The sequence below is a fragment of the Dermochelys coriacea genome, chromosome 10 (assembly GCF_009764565.3).
Source record: "Dermochelys coriacea isolate rDerCor1 chromosome 10, rDerCor1.pri.v4, whole genome shotgun sequence".
NCBI lineage: Eukaryota > Metazoa > Chordata > Testudines > Dermochelyidae > Dermochelys > Dermochelys coriacea.
In genome coordinates this window covers 63,754,832-63,767,032 of record NC_050077.1, presented here as the reverse complement: position 1 = coordinate 63,767,032, position 12,201 = coordinate 63,754,832, and the positions used below count along the sequence as shown (strand labels likewise).

General features: G+C 42.7%; 2 long non-coding RNA genes across 2 annotated transcripts in view; one reads left to right on the top strand and one right to left on the bottom strand.

Moving 5' to 3' along the window:
- Positions 1-12,201, bottom strand: part of LOC122456120 — a 29,671-nt gene that overhangs the window by 1,387 nt on the left and 16,083 nt on the right. The window contains exon 4 of the long non-coding RNA XR_006274799.1: positions 2,404-2,457. This is a non-coding gene — a long non-coding RNA (uncharacterized LOC122456120). The remainder of the gene's footprint in view (positions 1-2,403; positions 2,458-12,201) is intronic.
- LOC122456121 lies at positions 7,383-9,070 on the top strand. Its single transcript, XR_006274800.1, has 3 exons — positions 7,383-7,555; positions 8,833-8,850; positions 8,929-9,070. It is a non-coding gene; the product is annotated as an uncharacterized LOC122456121 (long non-coding RNA).

The following is a 12,201-nucleotide window of genomic DNA, read 5'->3' as shown; positions in this document are numbered from 1 at the left end:
TAGCACCCCAAGGTCCTGTTTATCAAAAGATGTCTGTTATCAGTTACATGGGTCAGTAGCAACTGTTATAAAAATATACTTTGTGGTTTAATGAGAAACACTGGTTAGACTAGGAAATTCCAGTTTTTATGCATATGTATTCCAGTGAAAGGGAGCCCTCAAAATTAATGTCTTGATAAAGGCCAAACAATCAATCAGAAGCCTTCTTATTTAGCCCTGTCCTGACAGGTTAGTTGATGTGTACACAAATGGTCAAACAAAGTACATCCTTCTATGCCTAGAACAAATACCTAAATCCTGTTTTATGCCACTTAGGAGAATAGCAAAGTGAGGTCTGCAACATCTCTCTCTGACTGGTGTCCTTCTGCAGCTCACTGCTCTCTCATAACTCTGTCAAGAGCAAGATTTATACAGTACTGAATATTAAAATAAGAATATGACAATCACAGAAACAAATAAGAGTTTTCAGCCATGTGTAATGAAACAGTTTCAGTTGTAAATAATGATCAAGATGAGAAGCTGCATATTTTGGGGACTCATCAAAAAGTAGAACTGGAAGGGACCTCAAGAGGTCATCAAGTCCAGCCCCCTATGCTGAGACAGGACCAAGTTATCCTAGACTGGGGTGGGCAAACTATGGCCCAGGAGCTGCATCTGGCCCTTCAGACATTTTAATCTGTCCCTCAAGCACCGGCCAGGGAGCAGGGTCCGGGACTTCCCCTGCTCCAGCACTCCAGTTGAATGGCATACTGTGGCTCCATATGGCTCCTGGAAGCAACAGCATGCCCCCCCTCCAGCTCCTATATGTAGGGGCAGCCAAGGGGCTCTGCACGCTGCCCCCGCCCCAAGTGCCACCCCCGCAGCAGCCATTGGCTGGGAACCATGGCCAATGGGAGCTGCAGGGGCAGCACCTGCAGACTGGGCAGCATGCAGAGCTGCCTGACCATATCTCCATGTAGGAGCTGGAGGGGGGAGATGCTGCTGTTTCTGGAAGCTGCTTGAGGTAAGCACTGCCTGGAGCCTGCACCCCTGACTCCCTCACTCATCCCCAACCCCCTGCCCCAGCCCTGATCCCCCTCCTGCCCTCCAAACCCCTTGGTCCCAGCCCGGAGCACTCTCCTGCACCCTAAACCCTCATCCCCACAACCCATACCCCCAGCCAAAGCCCTCACCCCTCCCTGCACCCCAACCCTGTGCCCCAGCCCAGAGCCCCTCCTGCACAGTGAACTCCTCACACAATTTCCATACCCAGATGTGGCCCTCAGACCAAAAAGTTTGCCCACTCCTGTCCTAAACCATCTCTGACAGGTGTTTGTCCAACCTGCTCTTAAAAACCATTGATGGGAATTAGACAACTTTCTTTGGAAGCCTATTCCAGAGTTTAAGTACTCTGATAGGTAGAAAGTTTAACTAACCTAAATTTTCTTTAAGCCCATCTAACTTCTTGTCCTACCTTCAGTGGACATGGAGAACACCATCCTCTTTATTACAGCCTTAAACGTATTTGAGAACTGTTACCACTCATCTTCTTTTCTCAAGACTAAACATGCCAAGTTTTCTTAAAATCTGACCCTGGGGAAAGGTTATCATTTTTTGTTGCTCCCCTTTGGGTTACTCTGTTTCTGAATTGTGGCACCAGACTTGGACACAGTACTCCAGCTGAGGTCTCACAAGTGCCAAGAAGAATGGGAAGAAAAGGAAAAAAAAAAAAAAAAGGAGATTTTCCAGGGAAGATGGAGCTACAAGGGAGTTCAAAGATCAAAATGGCAGCAGATTAATTTACTACTGCTAGCTAGCTAAGTGCCTTCCACTAGCAAGTTATCTAAGTATATCTTAATGAAGTGCAGCCCCTAGATCATTCTGTCAACTAAGTGTACAGGCAATACTAGGTATCTGTTTGGTAATGCTGACTTTGTGTTAAATATAAGGCCCAGGAAAATGTTTTTACTGAAACCTTATAGAAACAAGAAAAGGAGTACTTGTGGCACCTTAGAGACTAACAAATTTATTTGAGCATAAGCTTTTGTGAGCTACAGCTCACTTCATCTGATGCAAGTTGCATCTGATGAAGTTATCCGATGTAGCTCATGAAAGCTGTTGCATCTGATGAAGTGAGCTGTAGCTCACGAAAGCTTATGCTCAAGTAAATTTGTTAGTCTCTAAGGTGCCACAAGTACTCCTTTTCTTTTTGTGAATACAGACTAACACGGCTGCTATTCTGAAACTTACAGAAACAGGATGTGATTTTCAAAAGAGCCTAAGTGACTTCAGAGCATGAATCTATTGACTTTCACTGGGATGTGTGTGCCTATGTCACTCAGGAGCTTTGGAAAAATTCATGCCCAAAGAATTGGATAGAAAAAAAAGAAGAGGAAGTGGTAATGAACTCATTAAATTCCCCACTTTACACTACTCGGGCACAGCAGATATCCTGATGTAGAAACCCATGTGGAATGACTAGAAGAAAAGCAACAACAAAATTCAGGTCCCATTCATTAGTAGCTGATGTATTCACCTCAGATTTGGGTATAGATTGGTTCAGTTGTAAATTGTTTGTAAGTTATTTCAGATCCCTAAGTTAAGAGAGCTGCCTAAACAGAACATTAATGTATTGACAGTCTTGGTAGAGAATAGATAAGTTATTATAAAGTCTCTGCAGAAAACATATTGTAACGGTTCTCACTGGAGTGGCTTTATTCTCTCTGGGCTTCTGCACAGATGTGATGACCCTCACATTGCATGAACAAAAGCATTTTTAATAGGGCTGTCAAGCGATTAAAAAAATTAATTGTCATTAATCACACTGTTAATAATAGAACACCATGTATTTAAATATATTTGGATGTTTTCTACATTTTCAAATATATCGATTTCAATTACAACACAGAATACAAAAAGTGTACAGTGCTCATTTTATAATTATTTTTGGTTACAAATATTTTCACTTTAAAAACCAAAATAAATGGTATTTTTCAATTCCCTCATTACAAGTACTGTAGTGCAATCTCTTTATCATGAAAATTGAACTTACAAATGTAGAATTATGTACCAAAAAACCTGCATTTAAATACAAAACAATGTAAAACTTTAGCACCTACAAGTCCGCTCAGTCCTACTTCTTGTTCAACCAATCACTCAGACAAACAAGCTTGTTTACATTTGCTGTAGGTAATGTTGCCTACTTCTTGTTTACAATGTCACCAGAAAGTGAGCACAGACATTCTCATGGCACTGTTTTAGACAGTTTTGCAAGATTTTTACTAGATGCACTAAAGATTCATATGTCCCTTCATGCTTCAACCACCATTCTAAATAGGGAATCAGCATGGATTCATGTCCTCTGGAATGATGGTTCAGAGTCTGTAGTTTCCGCATTGAAGTGTTGCTCTTTTAAGATTTCTGAGAGCATGCTCCACACCTCATCCCTCTAAGATTTTGGAAGGCATTTCAGATTCTTAAACTTTGGGGCAAGTGCTGTAGCTATCTTTAGAAATCTCACATTGGTACCTTCTTTGTGTTTTGTCAAATCTGCTGTGAAAGTGTTCTTAAAACAAACAACATCTGCTAGGTCATCATCTGAGACTGTTATAACATGAAATATATGGCAGAATGTGGGTCAAACAGAGCAGGAGACATACAATTCTCCCCCAAGGAGTTCAGTCACAAATTGAATTAATGCATTTTTTTAACGAGTGTCATCAGCATGGAAGCATGCCCTCTGGAATGGTGGCTGAAGCATGAAGGGGCATACCAATGTTTAGCATATCTGGCAAACAAATATCTTGCAATGCCTGCTACAAAAGCTTATCCTAGTGATTGGCTGAACAAAAAGTAGGACTGAGTGGACTTACAAAACTCTACTCAAAAACAAAACAATGTAAAATTTTGGAGCCTGCAACAAAAAAATCTCCATTTGTAAGTTGCACTTTCATGATAAAGAGATTGCACTACAGTACTTGAATGAGGTGAATTGAAAAATACTATTTCTTTTGTTTATAATTTTTACAGTGCAAATATTTATAATAAAATAATATAAAGTGAGCACTGTAAACTTTGTATTCTGTGTTGTAATTGAAATCATATATTTGAAAATGTAGAAAAACATCCAAAAATATTTAATAAATTTCAATTGGTATTCTATTGTTTAACAGTGTTATTAAAACTGCAAATAATTGTTATTAATTTTTTTAATTGCAATTAATTTTTGAGTTAATCACATGAGTTAACTGTGATTAGTCAACAGCTCTAGTTTTTGATAGAGTACTCTGGAGAAACAGACAGCTAAAAGTGGGGAAATTAATCTTTTTTCTTCTTGCTGTAGCTACAAAATATTAAATCTAATTTTTCATGACATGTTGCAGATAGAGGCTTGCATGGAAGGTATAGAATGTAATTGTTTATCTCTGTAATCTCTATAAAATGTTTTAATATCTTTCTTTGCAGGCATTAAAAAATGTAATAGGAACATGTTGATGTCACTGTGTCAGCCAGTGGATTGGACAGGTACTGAAGGATGAGAATTCAAATGCTACTGGTTTGTTAGATCCACATATGTTATATGATTAGACTATTTTTTTCTCACTATAACATAAAAGAAATAAACTTTTATTCAACTTTCTTAAAAACTGGATATCAAAAATCTGACACCCTAATTAAAGTAGAAAAGAGAATACTTCTAAAAACCACCTGGTATTAGTATTATAAAGGCTAACTTAAAAATTTAAACAATGTATATAAATGGGCACATTATAGAAGACAAAGGGCGCTTAAATCCCATCTCCCTTCCAAGGACCTCTTAAATGTACTATTAATGTCACTTTACAAACACTAACTAATACATTTTCACAAGAGGAAAGTTAGTAAGTACAAGTAGTCACATTTCACAGATGGGAAAACAGAAACACATGGTGAATTCTTGGCTCTATTGGAGTGACTGGGAGTTTTGCCATTGACTTCATTAGAACTAAAATTTCACACCCAAGGTGAAATTAACTCATATGGAGTTACTTCAATACAACTAAGATCTGCATTGTGCCCAGAGAGGTCAAGAGTCTTGCCCAAGGCCACTTAGCACTTCAGTTGCAGAGCCAGGATTAGAACTGAGAAATTCTTGTTTACCATGCCCATGTCTGCACCCCTAGATCACAATACTTCCATTCTAGACTAAGATGCCTCCATTAATATAGATTTAGAAAACAAAAGAAGAACATTTTGTCCTGATTGTGTCTCCTTTAACTTGATCATTTACTGATTTGGATCTTTCTGTCAAGAACATGCCTTGATATGACTGATACTTTAAAATGTTAAACACAGTATTTTACAAAAACTTGTAAAAATCATGGTGCCTTCATTTTCTTTGAGAACAAACTACATACTAATTCTCTTTCTGTTCATTCTGCACAAAAAAAAGGAAACAGACTTTACTTTTCTAGAGGTACCTTAGTTTCTAATTTTCCATTTAATAATTATTATTATTCTTTAATAGATAAAGCTTTCCTCAGTAATGGAATTAATACATTATATTTGAATTTTGCTATCAAATTAAAAAAGGATTATATGAAACTATGTAGATAACTGGAAAATGAATGACAATGATTCCTTTAATACCTTATTTATTTGAGAGTTTTTGGTCTGGAATTTAGAAACATGACGACAAAAGTAATATTGTCGAATGAAGAGAGTTTTGTTTTGTTATTTGTACAGAAACTTGTAAATTTATTTTCCATAAATATTTTGAATTAGCCTTGTCCCTATGTGCTTTGATAATAGTGGGTTTGATCCTGCAGTCATTATTCCTATTGCTATGTACCTACGAAAGGACTACAGGATTGGACCCATAAACAGTTAATCTGGGCCCCAATCTTCCAAAACATTACTCAAGCCAGCTGTTGGTATATATAGGGTTACTTGTAAGGCTATTTGCAGGATCAGGCCCATATTCTTCTCCTGTGCTTTCCTTCATCCCCACAAGATCTGCAAATAGTGAAAACACTTTTCAAAGTTTGCAGTGTGGATGTAAGCAAATTTGTTGATTTAGATATGAATGTGCTATTGTACCTTGTTATTGCTCTGGATTTAAATGATGTTTCATTATCAGATATTGTGAAAAGTTTATTGACCTTCAGAATGACATTGGGTCTAATATTGTGTAGTAACTACTTCACTAGTGTTAAATCTATTCATATAGATCAAACCTGTTAACAGTATTTTACAAGTTAGTGTCATTGTAGATGAACAGACCTTAAATATGGAAAAGGTGTTTGACAAATAAAGTACAAATAGAAGTACTGTGCATAAAAAAAAAGTTTTAAATTGTCCACTTTACTTCATGATCTCAAACTACAAAAAATAAAATAAAGCTTGTATATTTACACAATCAGTACTTAAAATATTAGATACAATAGGTGAAGTCCTGGCCCTATGGAGGTCCATGACAAAGCTCCCATTTTGTTCAGTGAGGCCAGGATTTTACACAATGGTTTTCGATTCAAGCAGTGAGAGATTCAATCATTTAAATTCAAACATGAGTTTGTCTGTTTACTCAGAATGCATTGTGAAATTATGGCACAAGTCTTCAATGGAAAGAAAGTGGGCCAAATTCACCTCATTCATACCAGTGATACTACACTGAAATCAACACAGTTGCACGGGTATAACAAGGAAGAATTTGGTCTGGCACTACAAATCGAGAAGGGCACACTAGCATAGGTCTAGAACTAAGGAAAGAACTAAGATTTGATGTCTTAAAGGCTTAAATTTATATTTTATTATTTATTAACAAAATACAAATGCCAAAAGTCAGAGTGGACAAACTAACATTAGAACAATAGCACTCAGATTGTTCACTCTGTGGATTTTCCAATTGTTTTAATTTTATCCTTTCAGTTACTATTCCACTGGATTGAAACGTTAAATCTTAAACTATAGCCTTTATTAAAATTACAGTTTTGTGGAAGGAAAAGAATCTAATATTGTTATGGGCAGGAAAACAATCCAGCTATCGGGCCAAATTCTGCTCTCAGTTACACTAGTAAAGATCTGAAGCAACTCCATTGTGTAGCAGAGTAGAATTTGGTGCTGGAAGAATACATTTCCCAGGACTTCAGAGCTTTTAAAACTTTTAAGGCTGAAAATAATATAACCCAGCTACTATTTGCATCAGCCTTAAACTCAATACTAAACAACTTCTAAACAAATATTGTTTACTTATGTGATGGGACATCTATCCAGCACTAACCCAGCTTGGAGGACTTCAAGGAAGCAGCCAATTAGGGCAGTGGTTGCAGCCAATTAGAGCAGCAGCTGGCCCAGCCAATCAGGGCCCAGCTGGCCCATATAACAGGAAGCTGTATTCCAGAGCAAGTCAGCCTGCTGCAGGAAGCCCAGAGGAGGGGACCAGCTTCCTAGAGGGCTGAAGTGACTTGCACCGTGAACAGGGATGCTAGGGCTTGCAGGCTTGAGGCCTGGAAAGATGGTGAAGGAGCCAGAGGCAGGAGCTGAACATGCTGGGGCTGTGGGGAAGTGATCCAGGGGATTAAGACAGACTGGTGGAGCTGTAAGGAAGAGGCAGCAGGAAGATGCTGTTTGTAGGATCCCTGGGCCAGGGCCCAGAGTAGTGGGCGGGCCTAGGCCCTCCCCCAATAGCCGCTAAAGGAATGGCCTGGCTGTGGACTGCCAAGCCACTGCGAGGAGTGGCTGGACTCTCCTTGGAGGCGTAAGGGTTGCCAACTTTCTAATCGCACAAAACTGAACACCCAAGGCCCTGCACCTTCCCCAAGGCCCTGCCCCCCCTTCACTACATTCCCCCTCCCTCGGTAGCTTGCTCTCCCCCACCCTCATTCATTTTCACCTGGCTGAGGCTTGGAGTGAGGGAGGGGGTGAGGGCTCTGGCTGGGGATGCGCACTCCAGGATGGGGTTGGGGATGAGAGGGTTGAGCTGGAGGAGGGGGCTCCAGGTATGTGTGTGTGTGGAGGGGGGAGCTGAGGGATTTGGAAAGTGAGAGGGGGCTTTGGGTTGAAGCAAGGGGTTAAGGTGTGGGAGGAGGTACAGGCTCTGGGCTGGGGCCAGTGATGAGAGGTTGGGGGTACATGAGGGGGCTCCAGGCTGCGGCATGGTGCCAAGGGTTTCGGAGTGTGGGAGGAAGCTGGGGGTTGAGCAAGCTGTTGGGCTGCGGGAGGGCGTGAGGACTCTGAGCTGGAGGTGCTGGCTCTGGGGTGGGGCTGGGGATGAGGGGTTTGCAGGAGGGGGCTCTGGGTTGGGGGGTGGGACTGAGCGATTTGGAATATGGGAGGCAGCTGTGGGTTGAGGCAGTGGGTTGGGGTGCAGGGGGGTGAGGGCTCTGGGCTGGGTGTAGGCTATTGGGTGGGGCTGGGAATGAGGGGTTTGCAGGAGGGGGCTCAGGGCTGGGGCAGGGGTTTGGGTATGGGCTTACCTTGGGCAGTTCCCGGTCAGCGGTGCAGTGTGTGTGTGTGTGGGGGGGGGGGTTAGGCAGGCTGTCTGCCTGTCCTGAAACCACGTTACACATGCCCCGGAAGCAGCCAGCAGGTCTGGTGCTAGTAGGCAGGTGGGGGCTCCACGCATGCTGCTGTCGCCCGCTGGCACTGCCCCCCCCTTCCGTTGGCTGGGAACCAGCCAATGGGAGTGCGGAGCTGGTGCTCGGGGCAGGGTTAGCATGTGGAGCCCCCTTGCCACCCCCACCTAGGAGCTGGACCCACTGGCCACTTCCAAGGCACAGCATGGTGCCAGCTGCAGCACCGCCAACTGGACTTTTAACGGTCTGGTCGTCTGTGCTGACTGAAGCCACCAGGTCCCTTTTCAACTTGATGTTCCAGACAAAAACCAGACACCTGGTCACCCTAGAAGGAGTTTCCCCCCGAAGTGTGGGAAACCGGATGGTGACATGGCCAGAGGGCTGTGCCACGAAGCAGACGCTGAGAGACGAAGCAGACGCTGAGAGAAAGGAGCAGTAACAGGTCTGCAGGCAAAGGTGAGGTTGGGAGAGCCACCACCACCCAAGGGCACACCTGCTGGGACTGAGCTAATTCCCGAAATGCCCAGCAGGAGGCACCAGTGTGATGAGTGACCCCGTGACAACTTATCTTTCAGTTTTAAAGTTTGTCTTTTAAAATGGAGACTTGATTGTGCCTTTTAGTTTGTAGCAGCTCCACATTATTAAGACAAATTGACCTAGAAATTGAATTTTTTTAAAAGTATGTGCAGCATTGACTTATAAGTAAGTACATACATACCACACGCTACAGTCCCCTTAAAAAGGTGCTTTCAAAAAACTAGAGGATGTGCTGTTCACATATTTACCATCTTTTTTTATTTACTTAATTTGTAATTAAAATGTTTAATTACAATGGCAATTGAAAAGATTTAAGAGTGGGCACTGTGTTGTGATCACACTCCAGCAGATGGCACACACGCAGAAAATGTATACATCCAACGGGAGCACTTTCAGTTTTAACATACTCTCTGTTGATATATTGGAGCTCAAATCCAATGGCCAAACCCTAAAGATTTAATTCAGTTATCACTCAGTCTTTTAGTAGGCGTGTGCATGAAGTTAGTGTGAACTTGTGTAGGAGGGAGTGAAAACTAAGTAAAGGTCTTAGTATTTAGGATGGATGAACTTTCTATATGTGAGGATTCTCATTTCTCAGAGTGATGTTGAGTACATCACAGAATATTTCAACAATCTGAAATGGAAGGTGTGCAGCAAATGTGTGCTATTTTTACTCTACAATAGGGTCCCATGCCACATGGCTCTGCCTGGCTCCCTCACTGAGGACAGCCACTGAGGCAGCAACTGTGATCAACTCCTCGTCACCACAGCTCCATGCTGATTTGGATCTAGGAGGAGTGCAGCTAGCAGAAGGAGAGAGGAAACTTCACTTTCTGAACCCCCTGCACTGTATCAGCCTCAAAAAGAAAAGGAGTACCCGTGGCACCTTAGAGACTAACAAATTTATTAGAGCATAAGCTTTCGTGAGCTACAGCTCACTTCATCGGATGCATTTGGTGGAAAAAGCAGAGGAGAGATTTATATACACACACACAGAGAACATGAAACAATGGGTTTATCATACACACTGTAAGGAGAGTGATCACTTAAGATAAGCCATCACCAGCAGCAGGGGGGGGAAGGAGGAAAACCTTTCATGGTGACAAGCAAGGTAGGCTAATTCCAGCAGTTAACAAGAATATCAGAGGAACAGTGGGGGGGGGGGGGGGGGGAGGGAGAAATACCATGGGGAAATAGTTTTACTTTGTGTAATGACTCATCCATTCCCAGTCTCTATTCAAGCCTAAGTTAATTGCATCAGTTTGCAAATTAATTCCAATTCAGCAGTCTCTCGTTGGAGTCTGTTTTTGAAGCTTTTTTGTTGAAGGATAGCCACTCTTAGGTCTGTGATCGAGTGACCAGAGAGATTGAAGTGTTCTCCAACTGGTTTTTGAATGTTATAATTCTTGACGTATGATTTGTGTCTGATTTGTGTCCATTCATTCTTTTACAAAAAGAAGGATTCTGGGTGGACTCCTCCTGAAGGTCGAAACAGCAGCCTGGATTTCTACATAGACTGCTTCCGCCGACGTGCACGAGCTGAAATTGTGGAAAAGCAGCATCGCTTACCCCATAACCTCAGCCATGCAGAACACAGTGCCATCCACAGCCTCAGAAACAACTCTGACATCATAATCAAAAAGGCTGACAAAGGAGGTGCTGTCGTCATCATGAATAGGTCGGAGTATGAACAAGAGGCTACTAGGCAGCTCTCCAACACCACTTTCTACAAGCCATTACCCTCTGATCCCACTGAGAGTTACCAAAAGAAACTACAGCATTTGCTCAAGAAACTCCCTGAAAAAGCACAAGAACAAATCCGCACAGACACACCCCTGGAGCCCCGACCTGGGGTATTCTATCTGCTACCCAAGATCCATAAACCTGGAAATCCTGGACGCCCCATCATCTCAGGCATTGGCACCCTGACAGCAGGATTGTCTGGCTATGTAGACTCCCTCCTCAGGCCCTTCGTTACCAGCACTCCCAGCTATCTTCGAGACACCACCGATTTCCTGAGGAAACTACAGTCCATTGGTGATCTTCCTAAAAACACCATCCTAGCCACTATGGATGTAGAAGCCCTCTACACCAACATTCCACACAAAGATGGACTACAAGCCGTCAGGAACAGTATCCCCGATACTGTCACGGCTAACCTGGTGGCAGAACTTTGTGACTTTGTCCTGACCCATAACTATTTCACATTTGGTGACAATGTATACCTTCAAATCAGCGGCACTGCGATGGGTACCCGCATGGCCCCACAGTATGCCAACATTTTTATGGCTGACTTAGAACAACGCTTCCTCAGCTCTCGTCCCCTAATGCCCCTACTCTACTTGCGCTACATTGATGACATCTTCATCATCTGGACCCATGGAAAAGAAGCTCTTGAGGAATTCCACCATGATTTCAACAATTTCCATCCCACCATCAACCTCAGCCTGGACCAGTCCACACAAGAGATCCACTTCCTGGACACTACGGTGCTAATAAGCGATGGTCACATAAACACCACCCTATATCGGAAACCTACTGACCGCTATTCCTACCTACATGCCTCTAGCTTTCATCCAGATCATACCACTCGATCCATTGTCTACAGCCAAGCGCTACGATATAACCGCATTTGCTCCAACCCCTCAGACAGAGACAAACACCTACAAGATCTCTATCATGCATTCCTACAACTACAATACCCACCTGCTGAAGTGAAGAAACAGATTGACAGAGCCAGAAGAGTACCCAGAAGTCACCTACTACAGGACAGGCCCAACAAAGAAAACAACAGAACGCCACTAGCCATCACCTTCAGCCCCCAACTAAAACCTCTCCAACGCATCATCAAGGATCTACAACCTATCCTGAAGGACGAGCCATCGCTCTCTCAGATCTTGGGAGACAGACCAGTCCTTGCTTACAGACAGCCCCCCAATCTGAAGCAAATACTCACCAGCAACCACACACCACACAACAGAACCACTAACCCAGGAACCTATCCTTGCAACAAAGCCCGTTGCCAACTCTGTCCACATATCTATTCAGGGGATACCATCATAGGGCCTAATCACATCAGCCACACTATCAGAGGCTCGTTCACCTGCGCATCTACCAATGTGATATATGCCAT